This window comes from Phascolarctos cinereus, unplaced genomic scaffold (assembly GCF_003287225.1).
Source record: "Phascolarctos cinereus isolate Bilbo 61053 unplaced genomic scaffold, phaCin_HiC Scaffold_5;HRSCAF=322, whole genome shotgun sequence".
NCBI classification, from domain to species: Eukaryota; Metazoa; Chordata; class Mammalia; order Diprotodontia; family Phascolarctidae; genus Phascolarctos; species Phascolarctos cinereus.
The window spans coordinates 268897415-268924928 of NW_027555958.1; the positions used below are offsets into that span (position 1 = coordinate 268897415).

The 27514-nt window shown below is 37.0% G+C and overlaps 1 protein-coding gene across 6 annotated transcripts in view; it reads right to left on the reverse strand.

Annotated features, from left to right (window-relative positions):
* TBC1D16 (TBC1 domain family member 16) overlaps positions 1–27514 on the reverse strand; it is a 148014-nt gene that overhangs the window by 118012 nt on the left and 2488 nt on the right. For all 6 annotated transcript variants that reach the window (XM_021000878.2, XM_021000879.2, XM_021000882.2 and 3 more), the window contains exon 2: positions 26925–27035. The gene's annotated coding sequence lies outside the window, so the exon portion shown is untranslated. The remainder of the gene's footprint in view (positions 1–26924; positions 27036–27514) is intronic.

The window sequence follows — 27514 nt, forward strand, 5'->3', positions numbered from 1 at the left end:
TTGTTTTCATTGTTACAAGGCAGGGAAATGGTAGAATGGGTAGTAGTTAGGTTTCACAATGAAAAAAGAAGAAAAGACAGTCAATAAAACATCAAGAGTAGAAGGAAGTTCAGAAAGAGACATGGACAAGTAAACCAAGTTTAGTACTACTGTGTTTGATTTAATATACATCAAAAAAGCAAACTGTGTAACTTCAGCTCAGTTTCACATATGATCTTTGAATTCTTTGTATATTGCAATGTTCATGTTTGTCAATGTTTGTTAAGCCTATAATAAATAAGCCCAAAATAAATAAATATTAAAGCTGGAGATATTTGGTGAGTCAACTGAGTAAAGGCCAAGGGAGTAGATATCAATGAGAAAGAATATCTAAAAGGCCCAAGACAATCATGGACAATCCACTTTTTTATATTTTTCCCTTCTTTCCATTCTGCAGAATGCAACAAGATACAGTGGAAAGAGGGCTGGATCTGGAGTTAGAGGCCCTGAGTCTGAATTACAGTTCTTCTACAGACTACCAGTTTAAACTTGCCTTTCATAAATCATTTGACCTTTCTATGCCAGTTTCCTCATCTGTAAAATAAAGGAGATTGGTCTAGGTGACTCTGAGGACACCTCTTACAGTACCTCAGTGATCCTCTTATCCTCTTTCAAGCCCTTATAATCCATTCTGAATGATTCCAAAGTCTCTCATTGTTCTTCCTACCTCTGATGCATTGTACATACCACTACCAAATTACTAATTCTCCTAAACACACTTTGCACACATCATCTCAACACTTTAACATTTCTAATGGCTCCACTGCCTACAAACCTAAGTGCAAACTTCTTAGTATGGCATTCAAAACTCTTTATGATATGACTCCTATGTCTTTTCCAATTCAATCTTCCGCCACTCACCTATGTGAACCCAATATTCCAACCAGACACCTACTTATGAATTCTCCGAAAATGATATGGTTCATTCTCATCTCTGCATCTTTCTTCACACTGCCTGAAATGTTGTTTCCTCTCTATTCAAATTTTACCCATTCTTCAAGGCCCAGCTCCAATTGAAACTTATCTAAGAAACCTTTCCTGACTACTCTAATCCATAGGTTTGACCATAAACCAATAAGACTGTTTAAACGCACATATATACACAGACACAGAGAAACTTATATATCCAAATGAATTAAATCCTTCAAAGTGGCTACCCTGCGCTGCTAAATATAACAAAAATAAACCACTGTTCAAAATATTTGACTTGGCATTCCTCTTTGGGAACTGCCTTGAGAATCAATTTATGATCCATACCTCATCTTTTGAGTAAAAAGGAACATTACTTAGTTTGATCATCTGGCATGCACAGCTTCATTTGAAGTTCAAATGTGTCTTTCAGAATGGCTGGGCCATTCTTCTAGGTGACATAAGCAACAAGATGGTGGACCAGACATTTTCTGTGATTCCTACAGCCTCTCAAACCTATCCAAAACAGAAACTATGCACCAAAGATAAAAGAACTTCAGGGGTCTCCAAGGTCTAAGGACTCCCAGAACCCAAACGGTAACAAAAACAAAACCCAAACCTAGAAAGTGACACTGACTGACCCTGAGCTTACTCAGCACCCCTCTACAACCTCCCACACTATTGGCATTAAGGCTGTACAACTAGACCCAAGAACATAACATAGGCTTACATAAAAACCCACCCTTTTCCCAATGCTGTGGAGACACCAGTTCCAGGCTGGGGAAGTTTGCTCAGGGCTCAAAAGTCAGCATGGCCACACCCAGCTCTTTAGGAGCAAAAAGGAGGTTGGGGAAAACTCAGAAGCCCCAGCACGGCAGGCTCTTAACTGCTGGTGTGGGGCCAAAGAACTAAGGAACACACTGAGTGAGACAAGTTACCAGTATATGACCACTGTGAGTGTGGGAACCTGTGTACCAGTCCACCAAGCCTAAGGGAACAAGCACAGTACCCAGCTGGGGCTAGTACTGACCATCCAAAAGTCACCTGAAACAGAGACCTAAGCTGGTGAACCATGAATTGTCCAGTATGGGAGGGGGCTAAGGCATTTTGAGATCCAGCCCTCAGTGAAATCACAGTCAAAAAGGAGTCAGGTAGTAGGCAGTAAGTAAAAGAAAGGAGAAAAAAAGACTGAAGGGACCAAACATTTCAAGAAGAAAAATAATAAATGACCTTGAATATAAACAGATAAATCAGCAGGGAAAACAATAACAGAAGGAAATATACCTTCCAGACATAGTAAATGAGTTCAGGCATTTATGAATAAATACCATAAAATAAAGGAAAATTATCTAGCACTCGATAAGACAGACGACCCTGTGCAGAACATGGAACCACAATACACTGTTTCTGAGTGGTTTAAAAGAGAAATGAAAATTATGAGAGCAGAATTTATGTCCTGAACAGCAAAAATAATGAGAACTTGAATCTACAATGGCAAGCCTTACCAAAGAAAGAAAAAAGAAAAAAGAATACATGGGAAATGTAAATACAGAGAAGTGAAGGACAACTCAGAAAAAAAGAAAACATACTTACTAGGCAAGCAAAGCACACTTATCTCAACAAGATGCAGAGACAACATAAGGATCACAGGTTTCCCAAAGCTCAACCAGACAAAAAACTTTAACATAATAATAAGAAAATAATAGAAGAGAACTACCCAGAGCTCCTGAACATAAAAAATGAAATTCCAATTTAAAAAATGCACAAATCACCTCCAGACAAAAACTAAGACACATAGTACTTAAATATAACAATTAAATTCAGAAACAAAAGTTCTTTAGGTCATCAAGAGAAAGACCTACAAATACAAAGTACATCTGAATAACACAAGATTATTATACCTACACATATGAAAAAAGAAGGAGGGAATGGAATAATGTGTTCTAAAGGGCAACAGAGCACAGGATGCAGCCCCATGTCACCTACCCAGCAAATCTGAGCTTAACCAAATGGGACAAAAGATGGATATTACATAACAAAGAAGAGTTTGAAACATTTTTAGAAAGAAAAGCAGAACTGGACAGATTATTTGCTTCTTGAACACCCCAAACAACAGAAATACAAGAGGAGTGAATAAATGCAACAGGCTAGGACAGCAATAGCCATGCAGTGACAAGAAAAAGACCACTAAGTTGACTTTCTAAATATACACAGAGACAGGGAGAAGGCAGAAATCTGGTAGAGGTAACAGTGAAGAAACAGACAGGGCATTACGGACAGAACCTGGTAATACCCTGCCTACAAGCGAATGCTTCTTTTGTGGGGCAACACTGTAACATGGGAGGGTACATAAAAGGAAGGAAGAGGTACAGGGAAATAAAGAAAAGTAGGCGATGTGCCCAGGGTCTAATCAAAGGCTAGCAATGAGGGAAAGATGACCTCTGTGGCCTCAGAAATAGAGGAGCCTACAGGGAAGTGGGTGAAGAGGAGGGGGGAAAAGATTGAAAACAGGAGGAAAGAAAGGAGCCTTACTTTGGAGATGGGAGGGGGTTCCACTGATGAATGTTCCTATGGATGAAGAGAGATGGATAAGGGCCTTAGTGGAATGAGGCATGATTTGGTGCTTTGAAAGTCTACTTATAAACAAAAAAAAGTCTACTCATCCTAGAATGGGGGAGATGGAGTCCCTGGGAGCAACTGGCATCTGGAGGAATGGGATGGACACAGGGAGATTTCCAACCATATGTAGGAGGGCATAGATCAGTAGTGGGGAAGGAGCCCTACCATAGGGCAGTATCTTCTCGATGACATCTGCAAAAATTGGCACAATTCCAGGAATGAGGCACAACAGAAAAGGAAAATCCATCGGGTAAGCCCTACAAGGCAGGGATAAAAAGGCACCAAGAGGGGAGAGCCTAGAATGTATACTTTGGAAGTTCAAATTACATGAAGAATACAGAGAAAAGAGAGAGACTATATAATTAAAGAGGTCATGAGAATCAGAGTATGAGGGTCTAGAGTAAATAGGAAGAGAGGATGGATAATGAAGAATGAGAAAAATCCTTTTTTGGAAAAAGGAGACAAAAAAAAGAAATTTAAAAAACTAATGAACAGAACTAGCTGAAGAGGAAGGAGAGCAAGTGAAACCTACTTGACTATGAGGAAAAAAGAAAGGGAAAAATATTAGATAAAAGCAAAATCCTAAAGGGAAAGGATTAACAAATGAGAAGAGGGTGAGAAGAGAACCAACGGAAAAAGGGCCACTGGAAAAAAAGAAAGATAAAAGTAAAGTAACTAAGGGAATATGATACTGTGTTTATAGCAGAAGAGGGGGGAAAATCATAACTTGAATAAAAACCCAATATTAGAGACAAATGGAGGAAAATATAAACTTAACTCATAACTTTAAATGTGAAAGGATTAAATAAGCCAATAAAACAAAAGAGAAATCAACTGGATAAGAAAACAAAACTCCATAATCTACTGCTTACAAGAAACATGTTTTTAAAAAAAGTCATACACAAAATAAAATTGAGGGGACAGAAAAAAATTTACAATGCATTAAGCGAATCTAAAAAAGCAGGAGGTGAGCTAGGTGGCACAGTGGATAGAGCACTGACCTGAGTTCAAATCCAGCCTCAGACCAAACACTTGACACTTAACTAGCTGTGTGACCCTGGGCAAGTCACTTAACCCCAACTGCCTAAAAGACAAAACAAACAAAAAAAAAGCAGGAGGTGCTATCATGCTAGCAAACAATGCAAAAACATTCAAAAAAATTTTAAAAAGGAATACACAAGGAATTTTATTATGCTTAAAGGAAACATATACAACAACCAATATCACTAATATATGCTCCAAATGCCTTAGCATCCAAATTCACAAAGGATAAATTATTTGAGCTTCAAGAAAACACAACAGCGACAGGAGACTTCAGTATCTCTCTATCCATTTTAGATAAGTCTAAGACAAACAAAAGACAAACTATGGAACTGAACAAATTAGAGAAACTAGAGTTAAGAGACTAAAGGCATCTTCTAAATGGGACAGTAAAAGAATATACATACTTCTCTACAACACATGGAAGTTTCACAAAAATTGACCACATACTGGGGCAGAGAAATATATCATAAACAAATGTAAAAAGGCAGAAATAGGCAACGCATCCTTTACAGACCACAATGCAATAAAAAGTGAAATTGGTTTAGGGACCACAAACAAAAGATATAGACCAAAATGAGACTTAACAATGAAATCTTAACTAATTAGTGCGTGGGTCAAAGAACAAATCATAGAAGAAAATGATAATGATAAAGCAACATACCAAAATTTTTGTCATAACCTTATAATCATACATTAAAAATAGAAAAAGATTAATGAAACGAGTATACTTTTTTTTTCTTTTAGGCAATTGGGGGTAAGTGACTTGCCCAGGTTCACACAGCTAGTAAGTGTCAAGTGTTTGGTCTGAGGCCAAATTTGAACTCAGGTCCTCCTGACTTCAGGGCCAGTGCTCTATCCACTGTGCCACCTAGCTGCCCCATGAGTATATATTTTTAAAAATTAGAAACTCAACAAATAAGCCTAAAATAAACACAAAAGGGGGAGATATTTAAAATGAGAGGAGGAAATAGATAAATTAGAAATCAAAAAAACCCATAAATGACATTACCAAAAACTGGTTCTTTGAAAAACTAAAATTGATAAACCCTTAGCAAATCTGATTAAGAAGAAAGTAGAAAATTTAATCAATAGAATAAGAAATAAGCATCGTGAAATCACAGCAAAACCAGAAGAAATGAAAAGAATAATCAGAATGTATTACTTATAACATAAAATATAACATATTACATAATACATATTTTATGCTAAGAAAATTAAGAACACAAAAGAAACAGAGGAATATTTTCAAAAGTATAAAATACACAAACTATCAGAAAAACAGAAAGAGACCTTAAATAATCCAATCTCAGAAAAAGAAACAGATCTAGATGCATGTAAAAGAAATACCAAAGGAAAAAATTCCACTCCTAGTCTGGTTGTATTCACAAAATTTCTAATCTCATCACCACTGTAGCTTAACTCAGCCTAGGATACTCAACACCTTCTTACCTCCCCTCTAATTGGAGGACTGCAAAGTGAAGCACTTAACTCCTCCCAAAACCTTCCTCTTTAGAGGGCAAGAAATGGACTTTTAGCTCACACTATTTTCCATCTAAAACGCTGTGTAAAGATCTCTGTTCTGCTCTTAGCATTTCTCTTGGAGTTGTCAGCCAGCAAACACCATATTGACCTTTCCGAAGCCACGCTGGCTCTCAGGTACATGACCATCTTCCAGGTGATGGATCAGCCTCTCAGGGAGGACTCTAGCAAGAATCTTGCCAGCAATAGCTAAGAGGGAGACCTCCCTGTGGTTGTCACAGGACAATCTATTTCCCTTTACCTTTATAAAGATGGACAATGGAGGCATCCTTAAATTCTTGGGGGGTAACCTTCTCTTGCCATAAAATTTCAGTTAATTTTTTGTAGGAGCAATTGACCCCCCCACCTTGTTCTGTTCAGCTGGAACAGAATCAGCACCAGGTGCTCTGCCACACAAAAGAGCCTAATGGCATTCAAAACCTCTTCTGAAGTAAATGGTCGAAGGCTTCAGCACTGATTGATGATGGTTTGTTGAGAACATTATGGAAGTGTACAGTCCATCCCTCTAGGATCATGTCTTTATCACTAATCAATGTGGTGCCATCAGTTATATACAGTTAATATATCAGTTATACACAGTTAAGATATACCATAGGTCTTTAGTCTATAAATAGCTCACTGCATCTTGGGCTATATCCAGTTGTCCTGATCAATACCTGGCCACTGGACCCAGATGGCTCTTGAGGAGAAAGTGACTTTGCACAGCACCCCCTCACTCAAATCAAAGTCAACTGCAAGTCACGTCATCATCTCCCTGATGCCACAGTCCTCTTCAAGAAGGAAGGATAAACCACAAACCTTCAGGGCATCATAAAAGTGCTTTGGATTGTTACTATCAGCATAAAACTGAATTTCATCTGCCTTCTTATGGAGCCAAGAATCTTGCATTTCTCTAAGCTTTTCTTGTACTTTACTTTTGATGGAATTAAATGCAGCCTTCTTAGAGATGGATTAACTATCCAGCTAGTAAACCTTGTGGAGTTCTCATTTTTCATTTAGCAGTTTCTGAATTTCCCCATCATTTTCATCAAACCAATCTAGATATGTGTGAGTGTTCTGACCCAGATGACCAAATGCAATGCTGCACACCAAATCTCTGAAAGCTGACCACTCCTTTTCTGCTCCACTGTTGCCAACTATGTGTTGGCTCAACTTTCTCTTCAGGTTAGCAACAAACTGTTTCCACTCAAAGGAGCACTGTATGTAATCTGTTTACATTAATTCTTCTGGTAGTCATTTTGCCTTGGGACCCACTGCTTTTGTTGAATGCAGATATTTAGCTTGAAGAAGATAAGCCTATGATCAGTCCGGCATTCTGTTATGGAGAACTCACACAGGGCAATCGCTCACACAGTGGTCAGAAGAAGTGATACAAGGACGCTCTCAAGGTTTCTCTCAATAACCTTGGAATTGATTGTGTGACATGATTGTGTGACACTGGCACAGGACAACCAAGCATGGTGTGCCCTGATCAGAGAAGGTGCTGTGCCCTATGAGCAAAGCAGAATTGAAGTAACTCAAAAGAAACGGGAGATACACAAATTTAGAGAATCCATCCCAAGTTCACACGGACTAGTCCCTGCCTGACCTGTGGTAAGGCATTCTGAGCTCTTATTGGTCTGATTAGCCACAGTCAGATTGACTCTAACACAGTCATGTCATTTTGGCCTTGTTCTAGAACAAAGGACAACAGCCATTTTCCATCTATAACTCTGCTGGGTTTCAGCTCCATAGAACAAGACACACCCCTGGGATCTCCCTCCCCAACCCTACCAGTTTCCTTTTGTGTATTGTCTTCCCAGATTAGATGGTAAACTCCTTGAGGGCAAGGACTGGCTTTCTCTAATTTGCATTCTTCAGCTCTTAGCATAAATGCTTGGTATATATGCCTGGTGCTTAATAGATGTTTAGTGAATTTATTATTGAATTTTAATTGTCAAACTTTTAAAGACAGTTAGTACTCATATTTCACAAATTATTCTCAAAAATTGAGAAAGAACCCACCAGAATCCCTTTATGAAAAAAAGTCCTAATAAGTCCTAAACCAGAGAAAGATTTAAAAAAAGAAAACTATAGGCCAATACCATTAATGAGTATTGACTCAAAAATTTTAAACAGAATAGCTGGGCCAATCCACTGATACACTAACACTGCATTAGTGAGTCTATCTTCCCATATATACTACAAAAATAGTCATTTTTCTCTTTTATTATCTTTGCCAAGCTGATAAAAGTGAGGTGGAACCTCAAAGCTGTTTTCATTTGTTGTTGTTCAATAATTTCTCAGTCATGTCTAACTTTTTTTTTTTAGGCAATTGGGGTTAAGTGACTTGCCCAGGGGTCACAAAGCTAGTAAGTGTCAAATGTTTGGTCTGACTGAACTCAGGTCCTCCTGACTTCAGAGCTGCTGCTCTATCCACTGTGCCACCTAGCTGCCCCCATGTCTGACTTTTCATGAACCATTTGGGGTTTTCCTGACAAAGCTATTGCAGTGGTCTGCCATTTTCTTCCTTAGTTCATTTTACAGATAAGGAACTGAGGCAAACAGGGTTAAGTGACTTGCCCAGGGTCACACAGCTGTCTGTGTCTATGTGTCTCAGACACACATAAGTATCTGAGGCCATATTTGAACTCAGGAAGATGAGTCTTCCTGACTCCAGGCCTGGCACTCTATCCACTGCACCACCTAGATGCCCAGGATTTCATTTTGTAATACTCTTATTATTAGTGATTTAGAACATTCTTCCATACGGTTGATTTGAAACTGCCTGTTCATATCCTTTTACTGTTATCTGTTGGGGTGGGTTTTGTATTCATCAGTTCCCTATAAATTGTGGATAGCAAGCCTTTATCAAAAACACTTGTTTCCAAGATATTTTCTGTTAATAGCTTCTCTTCAAATTCTAACATTATTTTTGCTTTTGCAAACCTTTTCAATTTTACATAATCAGAATCTCCAAAAATGAAATCTGTCCCAGACAAAGAAGCAGTAAACTGTAACAGAACTCTGGATTTGAATTTAGAGGACCTGGGTTTGGGATATTGACACTGCTACTTATTACTTGGAACATATTTCTCAGGGCCATTTCCTCACTTATAAAATTAGGCAATTAAACAAATGACCTCTAATGCCCCTTCTTTCTAGGTACAAATTCTATGATTCTAGATGGGGGGAAAAAGGTTCAACTCCCTCCCACTTCTTACCTTAATTACCACAGAAGAATCTGATTAAAAGAGCAACAAAGAATATCAAGGAAGTTTTGAAAACAGTGATATAGTTTTAAGTGGTGTTACCCTATGGAAGATAAATGAAGTTTGAATTGGGGATAACAGAAACAAAAGAAGATAGTGGAAAGATTCCAGAACAGATCAGGACCTGAAATATAAAAATGGCCAAATAAATTCTGCTATGTTAACACAACAGACTCTATACAGCTACAAAAATGACAAGCATATACATTATGCCAATATATGAAAATGTATATATGAACTACTGTTAAGTGAAAAAAAGTAAATACTACAAATATATAAATTACAATTCTATAAAAATATATATAAGATTATTACCAAATGTTGGGAGAAAATGAAAATGATGTAGATAGTTCAAACTCTGATATTCAATAAGTTTGTTTTTTCTTTTAAAGTGGCTTAAGGGGGCAAATAGGTGGCGCGGTGAATAGAAGACCGGCCCTGAAGTCAGGAGGACCTGAGTTCAAATCTGGCCTCAGCCCAAAACACTTGACACTTACTAGCTGTGTGACCCTGGGCAAGTCACTTAACCCCAATTGCCTAAAAAAAAGAAGAAAAAAGTTGCTTAAGTTCAATTTTGAATGCCGGGGGGAAATGTGGGTTATATGGATGAATTCATCTGTTGGATAATTATATAAAGCAGGCAAGAAATTAGCGTCAAAGATGTAGTTGCACACCAATATCCTATTGGTGGAGCTATGAATTAGTATAACCATTTTAGAAACAAATTTGGCACTACACAAATAAAAGTGGCTAAAAGGTTCATACTCTTTTCCTCCCCAGATTCCACTACCAGGCATTGACACTGATAAAAAGAAAGGCCCCTGAGACACCAAATCATTTATAGTAGCACTTTCTGTGGTAGCAAAGAACTGGAAACAAAAGTGATGCCTACTGATTAGGGAATGGCTAAATAAATTGTGATAGATGAACATAAGGGAACATTACTGTGCTATAAGAAAAGGGAAACAGACAAGAAGAGAAAGATATACGTAAACTGATGCAAAGTAAAGTTAAGCAGAGACAACAAATGATTACAAAAATATAAAGGGAAAGAATAACAACAACAAAATGAGGCTGAAAAGAACGGATAAAAAGATAACTCCTCCCACTTCTTTGCAGAGATGGAGCTGGTAGGGAAAGGGCTGCTGCTGACAAACGTGGAACACTGCATGTAATCTTAGGGTTCTTCTGATGTACTGATGGTATTTTATGATTTTTTTTTCCTTTTTCCTCTTTGTATTTCAAAAAAATCTTTGTCATCTGAGGTGGCTCTCTGGGGAGGGATATAGGAAGAAGTTTAGGCAATGTAAAAACAAGATATCCAAAAATTATTTTTTGAAAAAAGATAATGCCAAGTGATTGGAGGAAAAGGGAAATACAGGGGCACGGGAGGAGTAAGGGCCGCCAACAGTGATGGAAAGGTCTGGCAAGGAAGAGTGCTAACCTGTACATTTCCATGCTTTAGCAAAAAAACCAATAAAAATAAACAACATAGATTAGAATAATACTATCTCCCAGAGGACAATGAATACTTCATTTGTTCTCAGTATCATTTGCAAAGGGCAGGAAAGATACCAGGGTAAAATATGGAGAAACTAAGATCCTGAATGGGTATCCACACTTTGACAGCTTGTAGGAGCCAGAACACCCAGGTCTGAAACAAGACATTGTTCCATGGATCTGGTGAATGATTTTTATTACATGTTCAGAAAAGTGTTGTCAAGAACTCATCTAACAGCAAATGTCCTCTTAAGAGAGTTTACATCCTCAGAGAAAGTTCATAAGTCAGCACTTGTCAAGGGAAGCAAGATTAAGTCTTGTAGCAAGAAACGTGATTCTAGGAAGAAATGAGTTATCTGAAACCTGAATAGTAAGCCAAGGAACTCAATGTACTTTTTAAGTACTATAACAAAACTTTTCCCCAAATCCCTAGGAAATGGAAGTCAGTACTGTTTTATGCATTAGTATCTAGGCTTTAAAACAACAGTAAAACTTTACTATCTTCAAACAGAATCATAGACTTTTAGAGTTAAAAGTTCTATCAGTAACAATTTAGTTTGACTCTATCATTTTAGTGAAGAGAAAACTGAAGCCTAGGGAGATAAAATAAGTTGCAGAAAGTCACATATAGCTAAGTCAGTGGCAGAGATAGGTTCTCAAACATAGGCCTCTACATATATCATCCGGCATTTCATTATACATAATCTTATACTGTTCCACATGTGTTAGTCTTCTCTCCCCAAATGAATTATAAGCTTAGCATAATGCTTTGATCTGCTGTTGATATGACAACAACTCTGGTGTTTAGATCAAAAATTCCTAAGAAGAAAGGACTGTATTCAAAAAAATTTACCTTTTTACTATGAAAATGATGCAAGGTGCTGAAGGTTATAAAGGCATATAAGAAAAATTGCTTGGAACAGCTAGGTGTCACAGTGGATAGAGCACCAGCCCTGGAGTCAGGAGGACCTGAGTTCAAATTCCACCTCTGACACTTACTAGCTATGGGACCCTGGGCAAGTCACTTAACCCCAATTGCCGCACCAAAAAAAAAAAATTGCTTCCCTCAAAGAATATATTATATAATGGGGGAAACACTATAGAAGTACTCAATTATAATACAAGTTATACTATTGTTATGAGATATAAAAAGGCAGCCATGGTATAGTAGATAGAAGAATTGGCTTCAAAGTCACGAAGACTTGAGTTCAACACCCTGGTTTGACACAACGTGACCCTATGCAAGTCATTTAAGGTCTCAGTGTTCCCAAACAACTCTCAAAGCCTCAAAATAGCAGGACAACTTCAGACCTGCACTAGAATAGGTCATTTCTACACCACAAATTCCTTTTAACTGATGAAATCACAGATCAGGTCACTCTTACCAAAAAGACACAGGATCTAGAAACAATCACTTTGGCTTAGGGGAAATAGGGAATATTTATCTGAGGTAGAGACACTTAAGCTAGGCCTTTAAAAGGATGGAAACTATTTCAGTAAAATAAGGTGAGGGCATGACCAGTAACTGAATTCTCCTTTGACACAGTTATGCCATTATCAGGTACTTACACCAAGAGAATCAAAAAGAAAAGGTCCCATATATACAAAAAGACTTACGGCAGCACTTTTTGTAATAGCCAAGAACTAGAAACAGAATGAGTTCTCATCAACTGGTCAATGGTGAAACTAATTATGACATGTGAATGTAATATAAGAGTTGTAAGAAATAACAAATATGAAGAATATAGAGAAATCTGGAAGGCTTATATGATCAGACAATAAAATGAATAGGATGAGGAAAACAAATTAAATAAGGGACACAACAATGTTAAAAAAAACAACTCTGAAAGACTTTAGTTCTGATTAATGCAGTGATCAATTATAATTCCAGAAGACTAAGAGCAAAACATGACTCTAATCTCTTGTACTTGTAAACTACAATTGCAAAATACATCTTCCAGACATGGTCAATGCATTGATTTGTTTTGCTAAGCTGTATTTATTACATGGGAGGGCTCTAGTAGTGGAAGGAGAAGGAATTCAGCAGGAAATGACAGTGATGCTTCTGTAAGTACATCAACAAAACGGATTACTTTTCACGACTACTGATAGGTGACAAATAGTCATGACTAAACAAGGGATAAAGAATCACAGAAGATAAAATGGCTATATTTTGATCCCATAAATATTTTTTTTTAATTTTACATAAACAAAACCAATTAAATTAAAATTATAAGAGTTAATTTGGGGAAAATCTTTGCAGAAAGTTTCTCTTATAGTGATCTTGTATTCAAGAAAGGAATTGATTCAAACCTGTTGTTACAAATTAACAACAGTCATTTCCCAACAGAGACATCCCAATAGAGAATATGAACAGGCAGTTTTCAAAGGAAGAAGTGGAAGGTAATACAATCTACATGAAAAAATCCTCCAAAATCTCTAATAATTAGAAAAATCCAAATTAAGGCAAATATGAGGTTCCAATTCTCATCCATCAGAACAGCAAAGATGGCAAAAAATGAAAATTACAATTGCTGAAGGGGCCATATGGAAACAGGCACACTGATGCATTATTTTGTGGACTTGTGAATAAGTCTAGCAGCTATTTTTAGAAACAATTTGGAACTATGCCCAAAAAGTTAGTAACCTGTGCACACCCTTTAGTCCAGTGATATCCTACTAGGCCCACCCTCTGGAGAGATCAAAGAAAGAAAAAATGGACCCATGTATACAAAAATACTATACCAGCTCTTTTTGTTATAGTAAATAATTAGAAACAGTGGGGGTGTCTATCAATTAGGGAAAGGTTAAACAGTTAGTTGTGCCTCCTACAAGTTTTTAATCTAGGGTTAAATTTCAGAGGGTCCTTTAATTTGGATGGAAAATTGTTTTCACTAATCTCTAATTGAAATTTAGTATATCATTAAATTGCAAATGTAGACAATAAACATCATTCTTTTTAGATTAATTAATTTATTTATTCTTAGTTTTCAACATTCACTTTTATAAGATTTTGAGTTCTAAATGTTCCACCTTCCTCCTCTCTCCCCTCCCCAAGACAGCATGCAATCTGATATAGGGTATTCATGTGTAATTATATTAAACATATTTCCACATTAGTCATAACAAACATCATTCCTAAGAAGGGGTCCACAGGCTTCACAAGACTGCCATGGTAGTCCATGACACAAAAAAAGGTTGAGAACTCCTGCTTTACTAGATTAGAAGACTTTCAATCACTCTAGTTGAAAAAAGCAGAGGAGACACTAAGAAAGGCAAACACATATGAGCAATCTAAAGGAGCTAAATGATGTTCAAGTGTTTTCATCATAATTGGGAGGAGAAGAAACTATGCTCCCTTCAGAATCCCACCATATTCAAGGGTAAAACAGGGAGCAAAGAAAGGAGAGATAGAGAAAGAAAAGGAATAAACTTATTCTCTTATAACTGGGGTGCATTAAAAGATTATGCTAACATGAGGAATGGGCACCTCATAAAACATATTCTTTTTAAACCTGAACAAGAGGAGGTGAAAAACACTAACAGTTTAATATGTAAGTACATCATATTAAAAGCAACAGGGAAATATCCAGGAAAGGGACAAGAGATGGGTTTTAGGAGATAAAAAAGAGTTGGAGAAGAAATAATCATAAGCAAATATGATTCAATTAAAAATCCACTGAAACAATAACTTCATTAAAGTAGCAGGATATAAAACTCACAAAACCACCAGCCTTTCTGTATGTTATCATCAAAAATAAGAGGAAAAGACAGAGAAAAAGACCTTGAGGTGACGGATGGTGGGGTCTAGGTAAAGGTACAAGTTTAAAACCTTTCCAAATAATAACTAGAGTTAGGTAAAACAAATCAACACAACGGTCATGACTGAAAATGAACATCTGGTTTTTCACCACTAGTTTATTATCTTTCTATCAAAAGGTGAGAAGCATGCTTCATTATCAGTCTTAGGGAATCATGATTGGTTACTGAATTCTTAAGTCTTTCAAAGCTCTTTTCCTTCAGATTATTTTTTTAACAACTAACAGGAAAAAATGCCCCCCAATCACTCATGTTAAGAGAAATGCAAACTGAAATAACTTGGAGGTTTTTACCTTACACCCATCAGACTGGCAAAGAAACAAAAGAGGAAAACAGCATTTATTGGAGGGTCTGTGGGAGGAAAGGCATACTAATACTAATACTAATACTAATACTAATACTAATACTAATACTAATACTAATATTAGAGCTATAAATTGGTCCAACCACTCTGGAAAGCAATTTGGAATTATATTCAAAAAACATGACTGAAATATACATACCCTTTGAACTGTTAATACCAGTAAGAGGCTTATATCAAAGAGAGGGAAATGACTCATTTCTAGAAAAATATTTTTAGCCGCATTTTTTGTTGTAGGAAAGACCTGGAAACTAAGGGAATGCTCATCCACTGGGGGATGGCTGAACAAATTATGTCACATGAACATGAAGGAAAGTATGGTTATGGCAGATTCAGAGAAACCTGGAAAGATATATATGAACAGAAGAGTAAACAAAAGGAAAACAATGTATGTAATGAACAAATGACAAAGCATTCATTAAGAGCTTACTATGCGCCAAGCACTTTATTAAAGCTGGGGATACAAGCAGAAGCAAGCAAGAGTCCCTTCCTTCAAGGAGCCTGTGTTCTAATGGGGAAGACTACAAATAAAGAAGAACCAGAAAGGGAAGGAGGATGGATAAGCAGTTCCAGAACAGATAAAGCTTTGAAGGAAACTAGAGATTCTAGGAAGCTTTCTATCCAAAAATTAAAACGTGGCAACCAGAAAGAATGAATATTTTTGAGGAAGAGATCTCGAACCCAGTAAAAGTAATTTTTTTAATACCAAGCACTGCTTAGAGAAGCCAAGGCTAGATGAGGTATCACAGTGGGAGACTCTAAGCAGCCATAGAGCAGTATAAGGGCACTAGGCATCTGTAAAGAGAAAATTAGAAATGGAGAAGCAGACAACAGGAAAAGAGTGGGATAATGAAAGGAAAATTTCCCTTATTTATTATCTTGCCAAAAACTGGCACTACTGTTAGTTTGAAACAGAGGTATCACCAGGAAGCAGCTAATTTATGGGCTCTTAGACACTGTATTCTCCATTTAAGTAAAATTAATACTCCTACAATAAAGCCTATTTCAATGGCAGTGGAAAATAACAGTTCTAAAAAATATTTACAGAAAGGTCATTTATTATACAATTTGCCTCAAGGAATTACAATTTCTATTCCAAGGAGGTTGAACATTCTAGAAGTTGGGATAAACAACTTCACTCAAGTAGAAATAGCCAAAACAGGTTATTAAGTTTAAAAGAAACCAAATCCTTTGGACAACCATTATATCACAAAATTAAGAGAAAGATATCTGTGCTCTCCATATCCCCCAAACACTCTTCCTCCTCTCTCTGGTGCCTGTGAGGTATACTTGCAATCAGATTTTGGTTTAAGATACCTTGAAATTTAATCTGACAAAATGTTTAAGGTGTCCACTATGAGCAAGGCACTGTGCTAAGTCCTAAAGAAACAAATATAAAACAAGTCAGTCATAGGATCATGAGGAAGGAAGAAAAAAAGTATTTATTAGGCACCTATTATGTGCCTGGCACTTTGTACTAAGCACTTTACTACTACATCTCATCTGACTGTCACAACAACCCTGTGAAGTAAGAAATATCTGAGGTTGGATTTGAACTCAGGTCTTGCTAAATCCAGGCTCTGTGTTATTTCTATTGCTCCACCTACCTATGAACATAACCACAAAACACTCTTTACAGAAATAAATACAGACTTAAATAATTGCAGCTCTATTAAGTCCTCATGGTTAGACTACTCCAATAGAATTAAAATGAAAACATTTATTTATGCCATTACAATCAAACTACTAGGTTCAAGAGGCATTGTGAAGATAAGAATTAACAGGTACTGACGATAATTGACTATAGAATGAAGGGAAGGAAAGAAAAGGGTCATAGATGACACAGAAATTTAGGGCTTGTATGAGTGGAGACATGATGAAGCAGAAGGGCAAGATCGTGGAGTTCAATAGTGGACATGATGATTATGAGGTACTAGCAGGACATCCAGGTGGAGATACCCAGCAGGCAGCTTAAGAAATGACTGGAATTCTAGGGTATAGTCAAGGCTTGAGATACCAATCTGGTAGTCATCTTCATAGAGGTGAAAAATGACTAGCATTGCCAACAGAGCAAGTACAATGAGAAAAGAGAGCAAATAACAAAGTTTTGGAGAATGAGGAGCCAACAAAGAAAAAGAAGGAATGGCCAGAAAGCAGAGAAAACCATAGAATGACAAAATTTTGGAACTGAAAGGGACCTCAGCAGTCATAAGGTCCAACCTTAAAAAAAAAATCCTTACTATAATGTATCTGACAAATGGTCAATAGGTTTCTTGACTGAAGATCTCCAATGAGAGGAAACCTATTACATTCCAAAGTAGCCAAACAACACTTCGGGACACTATTAGGAGGTTTTTTCTGACATCATGCCTAAATTTTCCTCTTTGCAACTCCATCCTTTGCTTCTGGCTCTGAGTTCCGGTCCCACATCACAAACTAGTTATTAAAATTAAACATTCTGAAATAAACGTCCTTTAGAGGCACCTCAAACACAAAATGCCAACAAAACTCATTATCTTTCCCCCTAAACCCAAGAATCTTTCAAATTTCCCTACTTCTGTCAAGTGGCACATCCATCTTGACAACCATTCAGATTCACAAATGTGGTATTATTATCTTCATTTTCTCACTCATTCCACCTATATAATAAGTTTCCAAGAGGCTCTGCTTCTGGGAGCCAAGATGGCAGAGTAAGAAGTAAGCTGCTCTCACTCTCCCTGCCCAGAAAATATCACCCCAGGAAAAACCCTGGAAAGCTAAACCAGCAGAAAGATTGGGTGCAGCAGTCTTATAGCCCAGGAAGCTTGGGGATTAATGGGAAAGGCCCCTCTCACTGGGGGAAGGGGAACAGTACAGGGCAGGAGGCATCCTAGCAAGCCCTACCTCAGCATACCAAGGGGAAATCCTGAGCCCCTGAGCCCCAGGGTGGTAGAACAGGCAAGTAACAACATCAGGACTCTCCCCCTCCAAGTACCTCAGGAAAAACAGGGGAACCTGTAGACACCAGTTCAGGAAACCACCATGTGGGATGATGTTCTCCAGCAGCCAAATCTCCAGGTACCTCAGCACAACTCTGGGAAGCACAACTCCAGGAGGCAAAGCTCCAGGCTGACAGCCATCCTCTAGCAGCCAAACATATGAGTGCAAGGCCCAGGCAAGCAGGAGACAAACATTCGAGTGCAAGGTCCAGGTGAGCAGGCGTCTCCTACAGGCCAGACTCCCCACCCCAACCCTGAGAGCTCCAGTGCTGCTGACCCCAGCCAAGTACCAGGTAAGCTGCCAGAACCTATAGCCTCCAACTACAAACACCTGAGGCGCCAGCACACAAAGCCAGTGACCAGGTCCCAAGTTCCCAGAAGAAGAAGCTTGGGTCAGTGCCCCCTGTGCTCCAGCAGGAGAGCTCAATTTTTTTTAAAAGTCAGGAAATAGACAAACACCATGAGCAAAAAGCAGAAATGGACAATGACCATAGATTCTTATTATGGGGACAGGGAAGATCAAGGCACAAATTCAGAAGAGGACAACATTATCGATATACACACATCCAAAACCTCAAATGGGAATATGGACTGATCTCAGGCCCAAAAAGCCTTCTGGGAAGAGCTCAAGAAGGATTTAAAAGTCAAATAAGAGAGGTAGAAGAAAAACTGGGAAAAGAAATGAGAGGTATGCAAGTGAAAGTCAATAGCTTCAAAAAGGAAGGACACAAATTGACTGTAGAAAACAAGTCCTTAAAAAATACATTTGGCCAACTGGAAAAAAAAGTACACTGAAGAAAACAACTCCTTAAAAAGTAGAATTGGCCAAATGGAAAAGGAAGCACAAAAACTCACTGAGGAAAGCTCCTTAAAAAGTAAAAAGGCCAAATGGAAGAGGAGGTACAAAATCTAATAGAAGAAAACAACTCGTTAAAAATTAGAATTGGGCAAGTGGAAGCTAATGACTCTATGAGAGTCATTATCAGTCAAACAGAAAGAAATTAATGAAAAAAATAGAAGAAAACATAAAATACCTCATTGGTAAAACAACTGACCTGGAAAATAGATCCAGGAGAGACAACTGAAAATTTATTGATCTACCTGAAAACCATGGTGAAAAAAAGAGCCCTGACAGCATCTTTCAGGAAATCATCAAGGAAAACCACCCTGAGGTCCTAGAACCAGAGGGTAAAACAGTTATCAAAACAATCAACCGATCACCTCCTGAAAGAGATCTCAAATTGAAAACGTGAAGGAAAAGTCGTAGCCAAATTCCAAAATTACCAGGTCAAAGATAAAGTACTGCAAGTAGCCAGAAAGAAACAATTTAAATATCATGGAACCACAGTCCGGATTATGCAGGACCTTGCAGCTTCTATGTTAAAAGATCAAAGGGCTTGGAATACAACATTCCGTAAGGCAAAGGAGCTTGGATTACAACTAAGGATGAACCATCCAGCGAAACTGAGCATAATTTTTCAGGGGAGGAGATGGACATTCAATGAAATAGGGGACTTCCAAACTTTCCTGATAAAAAGACCAGAGCTCAACAGAAAATTTGATCTTCAAATAAAAGATTCAAGAGAAGCATAAAAAGGCAAACAGAAAAGAAAAAAACAATGTTATTAATAAGGGCAAACTGTTTCTACCCCTACAAGGGAAGATGATACTTGTAACTCTTGAGAACTGTATTGTTATTATGATATTTAAAAGGGGTATACATAGACAGAAGGCGTGGGTATAAGATGACTTCGATGTGATGATAAAAAATCTAATTAAGTGGTGAAAAGGGATTATACTGGAAAGGCATAAAAACCTATTCCAGTAGAGGGAAAGAAGAGAGGGAGATGAGCATTATTTGAACCTTACTCTCATCAGATTTGGTTCAAAGAGGGAATAACATAATCAGTTAGGTACAGAAATCAAACTTACCCTATAGAAAGTAGGAGGGGAAAGGGAAAAGAAAAGGGAGATGGTGAATGGAAGGGAGGGAAGAAGTAGTAAGGGCAAAGGGGAAGAAAATGGAGGGAGCTAGTAAAAGGGAAGGCAGACTAAAGGAGGAGGTGGGCTAAAGCAAAACTCTAGTGAGGAGGGAAAGGAAGACAGAAGAGAGAAAAGCATAAACAGGGGGGGAAATAGGATGGAGAGAAAGACATAGATAGTAATCATAACTGTGAATGTGAATAGGATGAGTTCTCCCATAAAAAACAGAAGCAAATAGCAGAGTAGATTAAGAACCACAATCCTATATGTTGTTTAAGAAACACATTTGAAACAGAGGGATACACACAGAGTAAAGGTAAAAGGCTGTAGTAGAATATATTATGCTTCAGCTGAAGTAAAAAAAGCAAGGGTAGCAATTCTAATCTCACACAAAACAAAAGCAAGAATAGATCTAATTAAAGGAGATGAGGAAGGGAACTACATCCTGCTAAAAGGTACCACAGACAATGAAGTAGTATCATTACTAAACATACATGCACCAAGTGGCATAACATCCAAATTCTCAGAGGAGAAGTTAAGGGAGTTACAGGAAGAAATAGATAACAAAACTATACCAGTGGGGGACCTCAACCCCCCCTACCCCAGAACTAGATAAATCTAACCACAAAATAAACAAGAAAGAAGTTAAGGAAATGAGCAGGATTTTAGAAAAGTTAAGACATGGTTGACGTCTGGAGAAAACTGAATGGGGATAGAAAGGAAAATACCTTTTTCTCAGTGTTATATGACACCTACACAAAAATTGACCATGTACTAGGGCATAAAACCTCACAATCCAATGCAAAAAGGCAGAAATGTTAAATGTATCCTTTTCAGATTATGATGCAATAAAAATTACATGTAATAAAGGGCCATGAAAAGACAGACTAAAAATTAATCGGAAACTAAATAATCTAATTCTAAAGAACGAACAGGTCAAACAATAAATCACAAAAACACTCAATAACTTCATCCAAGAGCACAACAATAATGAAACAATATGCCAAAACTTATTGGATGCAGAGAAAGTGATTCTTAGGGGAAGTTTTATATCTCTAAATGCTTACATGAATAAAATACAGAAAGAAGAGATCAATGAATTGGGCACGCAACTAAAAAAGCTAGAAAAAGAACAAATTAAAAATCTCCAATTAAATACCAAATTAGACACTCTGAAAACCAAAGGAGAGATTAATAAAATTGAAATTAAGAAAATTATTGAACTAATAAATAAAACTAAGAGCTGGTTTTATGAAAAAAATCAATAAAATAGATAAACCTTTGGTTAATTTGATTTAAAAAAAGAAGAAAAGCAAATTACCAGCATCAAAAATGAAAAGGGTAAATTCACCACCAATGATGAAGAAATCAAAACAATAATTAGGAGTTATTTTGCTCAACTGTATGCCAATAAATTTGACAATTTTAGTAAAATGGATGAATATTTACAAAAATATAAATTGCTTAGATTAGCAGAGGAAATAAAATACTTAAATAACTCCATTTCAGAAAAAGAAACTGAACAAACCATCAATGAACTCCCTAAGAAAAAAATCTCCAGGGCCAGATGGATTTACAAGTGAATTCTATCAAACATTTAAAGAACAACTCATTCTAATACTATATAGACTATTTGGGAAAATAGGTGAAGGAGTCTTATCAAATTCTTTTTAAGATACATATATGGTGCTGATAGCTAAACCGGGAAGAGCCAAAACAGAGAAAGAAAATTATAGATTAATTTCCCTAATGAGTATAGATGCAAAAATTTTAAATAAAATATTAGCAAAGAGATTACAGCAACGTATCTGGAGGATAATATAGTATGACCAGGTAGGTTTTATATCAGGAACGCAGGGCTGGTTCAATATTAGGAAAACTATAATTAACTTCCAAGTCTTGGCTTTCTATCTTCACAATACCCCTTGCATTTATACCCTTCTCCCCATTTATAAGCTACCACCTCAGTTCAGGTTCTTATCACTTCTCACATGGATGACTGCAATAACCTTCTTTTGGGTCTCCCAGCCTTAAGTCTGTCTCCTCTCCAATCCATTCTCCATACAGTTGCCAAAATGATGTTCCTAAAGTGCAGACCTGACCATGTCACACCACCCTCCATCCCCTAAATATATTCAAACCCCAATGACTTCCTCTTACATTAAGGATAAAGTATAAACTTCTCCATCTGGTATTTAAAGGTCTTTACAATTTGACCTATTCCTACCTTTCCTGTATTCTAATACATGAACTCTAGTTCAGTCATACTGAACTAACCTACTTGCTATTTATCTCCCATTTAAGTACCTTTGCATTAGATGGCCTTCATGATTGGAACATTCTTCCTCTTCACCTCTACTTTTGGGAACCTCTGATTTTCTTCAAAATTCAGCTGAAAACACCTCTATCTGCATGAAACTTTTCCTAATTCCCACAGATACTAGTGCCCTCCCTCCTCAAATTATCTTGTATTCATTTCATATATAGAAAATAAACTCCTTGAAGGCAGAGACCATTTCATTTCTGTCACTGTATTCCCAGTGCTTAGCATACTGCCTAGCATAAAATATGTACTTTATTAAGCATAAAAAACAATAAATGTTTTTTGACTGATTGATTCATAGATTCAAGATGCTTCCTGGTTTCTTCTGTATGCTTCAGCTTATCAATAACCTTCCTAAACTATGAAATCCAGAACTGAACATAATACTTCACATGTGGTCTGACAAGGGCAAGAGAACAGTGGAAATATTAGCTCCTTATTTCTGTAAGCCATGCCTTCATTAATGCAGACCAAGATCACAGCCTGTCAAGATCTTTTTAGATCCCAATTGTGTTATTCCACATTAGCTATCCCCTCCCTCTTTGTGTCATCTGTGAATCTGATAAGAACAAACAGCATTTATCCAACAGCATAGAGCCACTCTCCAGGGGAGATGTTCTCCCAAAGTGACACTGAATCATTAACAAATATTTTTTGAGGCTCCTCATTCTACCAGTTCTAAATCCATTTACATTACCTTCTAGTCTCTATGTCTCCATCTTCTGCACAAGAATAATATGAGATACTTTATCAAATGCTTTGCTAAACTCTAGGTTAACTTATATTTATTTACAGCATTCTCACATTCTACTAGTTTAGCGACCCTGTCAAATTGCATGTAGTACTAAAAGAGAACACCAGAGGTAAGGAGAGAATAAAAGGAAGCGGGGCAGAACATTGAAAATATGGCCACATTTAGATCTTTGGAGACTTTGGGACTTTGGACAGAGAAGTTTAAAAAAAAACTAGCAGAGATGGAGTTAGGAGATAGTTAGCACACATATGGGTTAGCAGGGCAGAAACTACAGAGAAGAGCAAGAAAGGATTTAAAGATGTAGACTAAACAGCATCCCAAAAGCTTTAGTACAGTTTTAAGCTAAAGCTTAACAATGCACTAAGACTTTTTGGGAAACCCTGTACATCACCAAAATAGTTAATCATTGGGTCAAATTCAAATAGAGAAGATAATGCAGCCAGGACAGGGTTGATGGACTAAAAAAAAAAATCAAGGAACTCCATGGAAGTCATGAGAAGGGCAAAGGACAAACAGGAAACTGTGCCTCAGAAAGAATATAGCATCTTAGAGGAATCATAGTTTTAAAGAAATGGTAAGGTCTGCAGTGTTAAAAGTAGATGAAATTGACTAGAAAGGGAGATTTCAATTGTTGAGGATTTTAAGGAACTTTGAGAATAGGACATACTGGAGTTGGAAAGAACTCAGAGATCATCCAGTTCAACCCTCTTATTTTATGGACGAGGAATGTAAGGCCTAAAGAGATTAAGAAAATAGAGAAGGGATGGTGGCAAAGCAGGGAGAATGATAGGTCACACAGGTACTAAAACCCCAAAGGAGGAATCAAACTCACATCTTCAATGAGAAGGGCAAATAGCCCCTTCTAAGCTTTAGAAATATTGTATCTCTTTAAGCAATTAAACATACAAAACGCCCAGAGAGAAGGAAACTAGGATCTAAACACTTGCAAAGAGACTACCAAATGGAAAAAGACAAGTTCTGTATACTAAAGACCACACTAATGAGCCTGGATACTGCTTTCATGCCTCCTCTACCCTAGGCCTCTTTAGAGCACTGGTATGTTTGCTGCTCTACCCAAAAAGAGAAGTTCTTCACTTTTTTCAACTTAAATACTTATTGGGCACCTACTATATAATATATATGTGATATACAGTGTTAGATTCTGGTGATGAAAAACTACATTATTCCTGCCTTCAAGGAGTTCATAATCACCAGTGGCAGAGTATGACATTTAAATAAATAAGCACAATACAAAATAGACTGTAACAAAGGCAGTGAAGAGATGCCAGTGAAATACTGTGGGGAAATTTGAAAAGAAGTAATCACTATAATCTGGGGATCCGAACTGACTTCATGGAGGAGGTGGTGGCCCACTGAGTAAGGCCTTCAAGATTTCAAAAGATGGAAAGAGGAAAAAGGTCCATACATGGTTGGGAAAGAGTATGGTGGCAGGAAAGAACCTGGATGCATAAAGAGAAGGGAAAAAAGCAGGAAACAGTGTTTGTAAAGAAATAAGGTTGAAAAGGTACAGTGCAACACGATAGTAGAGGGCCTCAAATGCCAGAGTAAAGAGTCTGTATTTTATCTTATAAGTAATAATAGCAATTTCCAAACAAGGTGGGAAAAGTAGACCTAAGAATATCAAAAATTTCTTCTCTATTCTAAATCTTTCTAGGAAAAAGAAAAAAAATCTAAGAAAGCCAAGTATACTAACATTGTGGCCTACACCTTAAAGAAGGGGAAGCCTGGAAGCCTTCAGGAAGAAAAAACTGCTCAATCTTCTAATGTTCCAGGTTCTGGTCACATAGTAACTCGGCCAAACAGAAACCAATTCATCTCTTCCACCCTCAGAAGCCCAAGCTACAAAGAAGCAGTTAACAAATCACTCCAAGTTCAATCAAACATAAGTAGTTTCATTCACACACACAAAGATTTCCTCCCTACCACAGAACATCTACCTAGTGCTGAACACCTGTCCTGAAGCCACAGGGGACCCGATGAATATGGTTAAGGTCTATACTACCTAAACAGTACTTAGAGGGCAAATACCACCTTGTTGGTAACTAACACCCATGTTTTGTTCTACTTAAGGATGATTAAGAAGTGTTTCCAAAATCCTTTCCTTTTCACACTGTTGAGTAAAAAAGGCTTATCTACAGATAAAATCCTCTCTTGGCTGATATCTTTCTCCTCACTTTTACTCTGTTATCTCAGTTAAAAATTTATTTTCTACATTGGTCAAGTTTGGGATTCAGCCTGTGGAAGATGTAACCTAGGGATAGTCAGGACTACTACTGGTAAGAACGTGTTAAGGAATTTGGAGAAGCATGTTTAACTCGTACCATATTTAAAACTAAAATGACTAAGGGTTAAGGAACAACTCACAGTGAATAACTTTGGATTGTCCGTGTTGAAAAAAAGATTCCTATGGCTTCCCTACTGCAGTAGTTGTCAAAATGTGGTTTGGAAAGATCCTGTTGAGGACCCACAAGGTGAAAACTATTTTCATAGTAATACTAAGATGTTTTAATTTCTAACATGGTAAACTATTGATAGATACAACACATAAACAAAAGGGGTATCCTCAATAATTTCTAAGAGCATAAAGGGAGTTCAAAGACCAAAAAGTCTGAGAACCACTACCCTACTGTAAGAGGACAACACAACTGAAGTGTAAAACTTCTTCCCTATACTAACTCTCAACCAGTTCATACCCTACTCCAAGGAAAACTTAAAAATATTCTAGCTGGAGGAGAACCCACCCTTTGTGCAGCCTTGAAAGATAATATAAAAATTATCATATTGATGATCATCCTGAAAAATAACAAAGCCTCCCTAGGAAAAATATTCTGCTTAAATGGCATCATTTAACACTTGTGAAGCCAAGTCTTCTCCTAACATGAAAAAAAAAATTTAGGTACTGATGACCAAACACTAAACCAGATCATTAAACTTGACGGTACTAGTTTACTAGTTTACAGCTAGTAAAAGAAACCAAGTATGTAAAGTAGCAGGAACTTAAGACCACTGCCTAGGTTTCCAGTCATACAAACAAAAATAAGGGAAGCTTCCTCAGTAATATCTTTTAATATTATTTAAATGTATATTAATATACAGATAGACATAAACAAAGAGATACTCAAAATTCTTACTGACTGCTATTTGAGAACCAATTTTTTTTCTTTCCTTATGCTGTACAAAAGAAACAAGTGAAGATAAGATTCAAACCATATTAGATTTCTTAGCCTTTGAGAAGTTAGGGCAAAGGACCTGCTTCACACAGAGCAACTAATTGGAAATGTACTAAGATGAAAGTTCAATACCAGAAATGTCCAGCAGAAAAAAAAAATTAAAACTATCACAATCTGGGACAAGGAATGTTTTCCTATATTCTTTTTCCTTACATTTGAGAAAAGTAAAGGAAATCTTACAAGTTTTCTTCCCATATGTCAAATAAACTCATACCTATTAAGTATCAACTAAGTCAAACCCAATACAATGACTTCATGTTCAAGAGCTAGCCTCTCATGATTTCTTCAAAAAATTATAAGAGGTAGCTATAGTTAGAGATTAATAAATAATGTTAAATATTAATCACATTTCAAGAATTATGAATCACTAAGTCTACTTTTCACCCTAATTCACCTAACCTGAATGACAAATATAAGTACAAGAAAACAGATGAGGCAATCCAAATCTGGAAAATTCTGAGATATGTAGACTCTGAAAGCTTAAATTTTGTGTTTTCCCACTACATCTGTATTGTTAAATCATTCATAACCCAATGAGATTAGTTAATTCTTACCAATTTATAGATGGCCGTTAATTGTCACAAGGAGCTTGTTGTAGAGGTGGAAGGTCTGATGGTCCCTGAATTTCTATATATAACGTAGCATATCAAGCCATGCTGCTTTGCCTGAAAAAAATAAAATGAAATATAAAGCAAAGTGCTGAAAAGATTATCTCCCTTAATTTATGTAGGATCAAATAAATTAACTGCTAACAAAGAAAACCCTCCAAAGTGGCTTTTAAGAGCCAAGATAACTTAAGAACTATGTTTACTTATGTCCTGAGGTTGATATCTTTATTTTCTGCATTTAGGTAATTCACCCAAAGGCAGCTTTCACTTACAGACAATACAAGCCATAGACAGTCACTGATTCACCTCAGAATTAATAATAAAAAATACTTCAAAAGATTTCAACAAAGATATCAATTATTAATGAATTGAGCTTCAACATCAATATGAGAGAGAAGTTCAAAAAGCTATTCTACACATTGGACAAAAAAGTCATAGGTAAAATAATTGCACATGTCACGCCATAAATCTGTTAACAAGTGAAAAAAAGGGCCAAATTTCAACTTTCTTCTTCTCCTACATGATAATATACTCTG